General features: G+C 36.8%; 1 pseudogene; it reads right to left on the reverse strand.

The window, feature by feature from the left end:
* Positions 1 to 2,014: 2,014 nt before the first annotated feature.
* On the reverse strand, positions 2,015 to 3,568 carry LOC100625153 (eukaryotic translation initiation factor 5 pseudogene; annotated as a pseudogene).
* Between the last annotated feature and the right edge of the window lie 4,433 nt (positions 3,569 to 8,001).

The raw sequence follows: 8,001 nt of genomic DNA on the forward strand, positions 1-8,001 counted from the left end.
ATGTGTATGTGCAAATGCAAATTCTTGGGGCCCTCTTATGCATCTTAAAATGTATCCTAAAAATTTTTACTTATCTTAATTTCAGTGGCCAGCTTTCCGGGAAGCTAACAAAAAGGTTCAAGAAATTAGCCTTCATGGGCATATAGACTTGTGTTTCCTCCTTTTTAAGTTAATGTAATGCATCATGTGTGCCTAAAGGGAGTTCTGGCAGGATCTAAGCATACCATTATTATACAAAGTTATAGATGTTCATGTAAAATGTACTGATTAAAAGTCATTTGATACTGATGAGATTTTTTTTTTAATTGGCTATCTTCATGAAAAAAATTTAGGTACTCTAAAATTACTCTACTCAATTCCCATTAACTGAATGAGAAAATCCTAAATATTAAGAATACAAGCCATTTCAAAAAAGATAAGAGTATAGTATTTCAGAAATTTCAGGACATTATTGGTTCTGGCTGATTTGCTCTTTAAAATAGGCACAGTGCCATTAATACATTATAGAGTCTGACTTGATGCCTAAGAAACATGTGTAATCATTTATGTAGGATTTGTGAGGGAAATGGCAATTGGACCTTTGTCCTTCTATTTGTTTCTACCTCTACTTCTTTTTAAAATTGCAAAATAAGATACAGAGATAGACAGAGAAATATCAAAAATTAAATATATGGCTTACTGAATTATTACTATACCTTCAGCTGCTGCCTAAAACTTTCCTAATCAATCCAGAAACCCCTTGAAAGTGCTTAGTTCCAATCACAGCTTGCTTTAATGCCCCTCACCCTAATTAACTACCATGCTAACATTTAGATTTGTGAATTAGTAGAATTCCCAAGTGGCACAGCTGGTTAAGTATACAGCATTGTCATCACAGTGGCCCAGGTTTGCTGTGGTGGTGCAGGCTAGATCTCTGGCCCAGGAACTTCCACATTCAGCAGACCCATTTAAAAAAAAAAAAAAAAAAAAAGGCTAATGAATTGTTGCATTATTTTATAGCTTCATTTCACAAAATTTCTTACTTTGACACAAAACTTTGTCTTGATCATTAGAAAAAATAGTAATAATGTGTTTTAGGTCTGATTCAACTTGCAAGTTCCTTCTCTCCCATTTTCTTGTGCATGTCTAGCAAGCTCACCATGTATCTATTTGTCTATTGATGGACCCAGGCCAATAGAACTTCCAGATTTTACTGATTATAACTCTCTGTACTCTTAACCTGTTCCTCTGCCCTTATCATTTCCTGCAAATTGGCAGTTGAATCCAGAGGTTTGATAAAACTCAAGTTCTTGCCCTTTAGTAAGATTCTAGGTGTCTGTGTTTTTTCCAACAGAAAAATATATAGCTCCCATTGTGGCTCAACAGTAACGAATCTGACTAGTATCCATGAGGATGTGGGTTCGATCCCTGGCCTCACTCAGTAAGGGATCCCATGTCCCTGTGGCTGTGGTGAAAGGTAGCAGCTACAGCTCCATTTTGATTTGACCCCTAGCCTGCAAACTTCCATATGGCCGAGGTGAGGTCCTAAAAAGCAAATACACACACACACACACACACACACACACATATATAATGGTTACTTGTTTCTCTTTTTGTAATGATTATAACTGGTGATAGTTAATACTTAGATACATTATTTTATTTTATTGGGTATTACAAAAAGGTATATTTGAATTCTATAGTTTCTTTCATTTATTAGCTGGAATTTTTTATGAGCAGATACTTTCCTCATTTACTATCTGTTTACTCAGGGATATAGCTGATATAAGAAAGGTGGGATAAAGCTTGATTCTTTGCTGCCATTAACAGTTTTCAAGGTAATGATCTGGTTTTTATATCACCCTCTCATTTTGACCAATTTTTTATTTATTTTGAAGAATGACCAAAATCAAATCTTTATTTTCATAACTGTATAAATGTGATCCAAATGGGTCCACCGCTTAATTTTTCAAAAAGAAATATGCTATAAATAAGCAAACTATACCTGCTCATTGATGTGTATGAATTCCCTAGATATCTTGTTGGGTTTAATTACAGACCACTCACAGCAATACATTTTTAGTAGAAAGCGTAGCATGATGTTAAGCTATTTTAGCTTTTGCACATACATGTTGCACTTCTGGCTGATGATGCAAAAAGATTCTCAGCATTACACAGTTAAGCTGGACTACATCCACCCCTTTAAATGGCATCAATATCAATGTCATCATCCTTGTTGTCAGACTTCACAGCTTCAACTTTCCGTACACTGGCAGTCTTCGAATACACCACCTCAATATTCTCATCTTCATCATATTCACCACCAGAAGATTCTTCCTCTGCTTCCTTCAAACATTTTATAAATGGTTCCGCTTTGACACGAATCTCTTCGGCAAGTTCTTTTGAGACATATTTCTTAGACGCCTTTTCCGACCAGCAAATGATAACTTCTTCCTCCAAAAGTTCTGTGTCATACATCTCCTTCAAGATATGTGGAATTATGGAGCTGAGCTGAGCTTGATGCATTGCTACCACACACTCCAAACCATGAAGGTACCGTTGAGCTTTTTTGTTGTTGTGGCAAAATTGTAAGAAATGGTGCCTGTATTTCTTAATTTGTCCTCTAATCTTCTCATTAAAAAGAACTTCAGTCAAAACAAGAGAGCCCATGGCCTTTACATCAAATCTTTCCGCTTCAGCTACAATTTCTTTGTCAATGAGTCAATAATATCCTCTTCTTTCTTTTTCTTAAGGAAATCAAACAAGATATTGACACACTGTTCAACAGTCCTTCCCAAATCATCACTGAGGTTTAAAACTTTTGCATGGTCACTGATTTCTTCCATTCTGCGCCTTTGAGCTTCCTCTGTTGTATCCTCCCCCCACTCATCATCATCCTCTTCTTCCACAACATGTGGAGGGGGATTGATTTCATTTGGTGGTGGTGGTGGTGGTGGTGTCTCACTGCTGGACACGGTGCCATTTTCCTTGTCCTTGCCCTTTCTATTTTTCTTTTCCTTTTCTTTCTTTCCTGTACCACTGTCACTATTTTCAGGTGGGTTTTTGAGAATGAAAGTGCAGAGTTTATGATGTGTGTCAAGCATGCCTGGATAGCCACAGCCTTTACAAGAATTACCTATTGCTTGCTTCTTTGGATTGACATGCAGATCTGTTTCAGGATTCTCACACTCAGGACGGAGAACACATTTTTTAATGAATCCATCCAACATGTTTGCAGCTTATTCGCCTCATGAGATCTGTTGACAACATAACAGTCATTCTCAACATCAAACTGGGTCTGTGCTCCCAGCTCACGATCAAAATATTTGTTGGGATACGTAGGAGGCCGATTAAGCACTTTGGCTACGTCAACTGTGTTGACTATAACTGTCTTGATTCCATTTCCTTTGCCTTCGACCTTGGCAATCAGACGGGCCATCTTGTAGCGATAGAACTGGTCTGACACACTGCCATTGACGTTGACAGACATTTTGGCTTATTAGTGACTTTATCAATAAGATGAAGAGATCTTTGATTGCAACTTTTTGGTATCCTCTGTCTGCAGAAGAATGGATGACATAAACAACTGCAAGAGATCTCGGTCTCTAACATGAAAAATTTTCCGCCACTGAGGCTGTAAGATTGTATGCCATGTTTCCCCAATACAGGTACCAATGGCTGCGCAACAAATAAAGACACAAACCCAACGCTGTTCGCCCAGGACTGGGATGAAGTGAGTCGCATGTGAACCGGTGTCGAGGAGGGGCGGCGGAGGCAGCGCAGCGAGCAGCGGACCAGCCAGGTGCCGCCGAGCAGCGGGGGAGGAGCTGTTTTGACCAATTTTTAGGAACCCACAAATTTAAGTATATTTGATAGGTCTCCATACATTGTAGTTGTTATCATTATTAAAGTCCCAAATTATTCTATCATTGCCCAGTGGAGCCTCGAGTTGTCCTGTGTCCCTTTTACATTTGAGAGCATTCGAAAGATTCCTTGCTATATAGCATCACAAAATTGTCCAGGCTTATTTTACACATTTTCTTCCTCTGAAGTAGTACCAGCACTTTCTACAAGAAGCCGAACAGTTAATTTTCATGAAAAGTGGCATTTTAAGATCCTATTCTGGGCACTAGAAGTGTTCACTGTTTTCTGGGTTGGTCATTGCTTTTAGAGCTTTTCAATGAGCAGAGTGAGGATTGATATATATCCAAGATGAAATACCTCATGAGCTCATACTGACGCTTTCGTCTCAACTAGAGTTTTTACTTAATCTTGTCTTTGATTAACACTCATAGGTTTTGTTTTTGTTGGTTGGTTGGTTTTGGTTTTAGTTTTGGTTTTCACACTCAAAGGGTTTTTTTTTTTTTTCTTTAAGGTTACTGACTGCATCAGAGTGTATCTTAGTTTTGTTTATGGATCAACGTATTCAGGTTTGGATCAACATTTTTCAGGTTTATTGTATATTCTTTCAATTTTTAGAAGGTGTTTTGGTTTTGCTTTCTTTTTTTCATGAAACTTTACTATGAGTACAGTTTTTCTAATTTCTTTTACTCCTTGGATTTTCTTTTGTTCTTCAGGATCTTCTTTTATCAGTATTTGGATCTTTGCTTATCTTTAATATTTGGCGCTTATTTTCTAACCTGTTAAATTCTTCTTTCATTTCCTTTCTTTTCAATTATTCTTATTTTAAAAATTTATCTTATGTACCTCATAAGGCATAATCTGTGGTGTATATTCCAGTTTTCTTCTGAGGGAGAAGAAATGATTTCATTTCCAAAATAATTTTTATTTCTAGTTCTTTCATGAATTGCCACTTTGTTTCTGGTTTTTATAATTGTGATGAATATAATCTTCACATACTCTTGTATTATTATATGCAAGAGTATGTGAAGATTATATATTGAATAGTGTCTTTTAAAAAGTATTCTGAAATTCTCACCCCTGATACACATGAATATGCCTCTAACTGGGAATAATACCTTTGCAGGTATAATCAAGTTAAATTCACACTGGATTGGGATGGGCCCTAATCCAATGGCTGGTATAAGAAGATGCAAATATGGACATAGAAGCACAAAAAGGGAAATGCATGTAAAGACACAGAGACATAGAGAGACACAGGGTAAAGACCATATGAGAATTGAGACAGAGAGTGTAGTAACATGTTTAGAAGCTATGCATAGCTAGAAACCACAGGAACCTAGAAGAGGCAAGGAAGAGTTCTCCCCTAAATCCTTCAGAGGGATCAGGACCTGCTGACAACTTGACTTTGGACTTCTGGTCTTCAAAACTGTGAGAATAAATTTGTGTTTTGTTAAGTCACTTGTTCGTGATACTGAGTTATAGCAGCCCTGCTAGGTTACAATTTTGATTTATTTTGTGAATATGTCTTTTGGGAGTACTTTAATTATTACAGTGATTTTTTTGTGTGTAATTTTTATTCATTTTTCTTGAACTTTTGGAGTCAGTTGATATTCAGGAAATTTTTTTTTTTCAATTTCTCAAATACCTTCCTTTTTGTTTGTTTATCTTTGTTCTTTTTTTAATTTATTGGGGTATAGTTGACTTACAATGTTGTATTAGTTTCAGGTGTACAGAAAGTAAATCATTTTTATATATACACATATATAAACACACACTTTTTAATATACACACACATATACATATACATAAACACAAACATTATTTTTCCTCTCCGCTGTTGTTTTTGAACAGTATTCAAATATATGGTGGACTTTTCCCCTTGTTTGCTCTGCTCCTCTCCCATTTTGTTCTGAACTTCCTTTTTTCTTCTTTTCTTTGCTTTTTAGGCCCACTGCACCTGTGGCATATGGAAGTTCCCAGTCTAGGGGTTGAATCTGAGATGCAACTGCCTGCCTACACCACAGCCACTGCAATGCAGAACCTGAGCCACTTCTGTGACCTACCTATACCACAGCTCACAGCAAAGAAAACGCTGGATCCTTAACCCACTAAGCAGCGTCAGTGATCAAACGTGCATCATGTTGGATACTAGTGGGTTCATAACCTGCTGAGCTGCAATGGAAACTCTCTAATGTTTTTCTTTGTTTTTGTTTCTGTTTTCCTTTTCTTCATTTTTGTTGCCCCTATATTCCTCAATTTTGATTCTACTCTCAGAGTTTCTTCTCAGTATAGGCCCTGACATAAGAGTTAGCCTCAATTCATTTTTTTTTTTTTTTTTGAGAGTGCATAGGTAAAACTGCTCCAGTACCTTTAGATTTTTTACTCCTTGCCTCTTGTATGTACTTGTTACATACAAGACTCTTCCCTTATAAGTCTGCTGTGATGTCTAATAAACATATATTAGTTGTCTTCAAATTCTCCTATTGTCAGAACAGTCAGTTACCACCTGGTGGTAACTGGTTTTCTTTTTCCTCCACCATCAATATGTACATCAGGTAGCTACTGGTGATTTTTCCACACTCTTGTATTTCAGAATACATTGGGATACCTTATCATCTAGATTTGTTGCAAATGTTGCCTGTGGTTGCTGGCTTTACTATCTATTTGCCTTTAAGTAGGGGTCCAGGGAGACTGAGAAGCCATGCTATCACTATTATTTTCTCAGAATGTGCACCTACTAACTTTATCAATAGTCATTAACTAAATTTTATTGGGTGCTTATTATAGGTTAGACCCTAGGCTAAGCACTTTACTCACATTTTGTTATTTAGCACTCATAGCAGCTATACTTTCACTTGCTACATTTTAATGATAATTATGCAAATATAGAAATAACTAAAATGACTTGCTAAATGCCACTGGTAGTTATCAAATACTTAATTTTAACAGAAAAAAATCTGATTTTATAGCTTGCATTCTTAGCAAACATAAAATACTTTCCCAAAAAAAAAAGGAATAAAATGATAAACCTCTGAACCTAAAATGATGAAAAAAATCAAGACAACTTGTCACAATAACATACAAGTGAAAATGCAAGTACTGCCAACAAATCTCCTGTGGGAACAGATCTTACTGGCATGAAAATCATTAAGACATTGAGCATAGGAAGAGTGAAAATGAAGAAGTGCTACTGAATACCAAGTAAGCTCACTTTCTACCTTTGCCAGAGATAGACCTGGTTCCTGCACTGCCAGAACTTGTCACAGAAATAGAGAACCAAAACTTAAGCAAATGAAACAATCAAATATATTGCGAAGGTGCATTTCAACAGCCAACATTTCAAAAACAGTTGCACTGACTCTGTGAGAGTCACTGTGTCCTATGCTATATAAGGAGAGATAATTCATCTGGCATATTTCCTTCCCTCAGAGATGTTTCAATTTAGTAAGAAAGATAAGATGTGTTCATGAATAATTTAAGATAGTAAATAACAACAACTATTTATAGCTATGGATAATAAAGGCTTTAGGAGTCTAGAAGAAAGACAGAGCACCTGTGACTAGGGTAGTAATGGGCATGTAAATCGGAGCTCAGAGGTTAAGTGAGACCTTAAAAGAAAATGAGAACCAGAGGAGAGTCATAAAAAGAACAAGGTGGTAACCATGAGATGATAACAGCCAGGAGCTGTTTTGGGGGCAAAAAAAAGTCTGCAGAATTTGCTAAGTACTTTAATTATTTCTCCTGATTTCACAGATTTGAGAAACAGATGATTTTTTTAAGTAGAGGGAATAAAAGATAATGTCCTTACTTACATATAGGCATGGAGGAGCCTAGAAGGGAAAGAGGAAAAACAAATAGACAAAAAGGTTACTAGAAGACCTTGGACCATGGCTTACAGGGAGCTGAAATGGTGGAGAGTCATAGGGTGCTTGGGTCCACCCAAGGCTGGAGAGATTGTACCAATTTACATATTCCTAAGACTTGTGAGAAGAGTTGAAGTGAGCTCCAAGACACTCATGGTGACTAAAGTTCCCCCTTAAGCTTTCCCGTAGTACACGGTTTTCAGAGTGTCCTTCAGAAAACTGTTCTTTACTGATCATCTGCCACCAATCATATTTGAGGCCCAGCTGTGCTAGGGGTTATTCTTGCAGGTATGTT

This window comes from Sus scrofa, chromosome 6 (assembly GCF_054392235.1).
Source record: "Sus scrofa isolate SSC_HxYL_T2T_F1_AM1 chromosome 6, Sscrofa_HxYL_maternal_Yorkshire_Landrace_v2.0, whole genome shotgun sequence".
NCBI classification, from domain to species: domain Eukaryota; kingdom Metazoa; phylum Chordata; class Mammalia; order Artiodactyla; family Suidae; genus Sus; species Sus scrofa.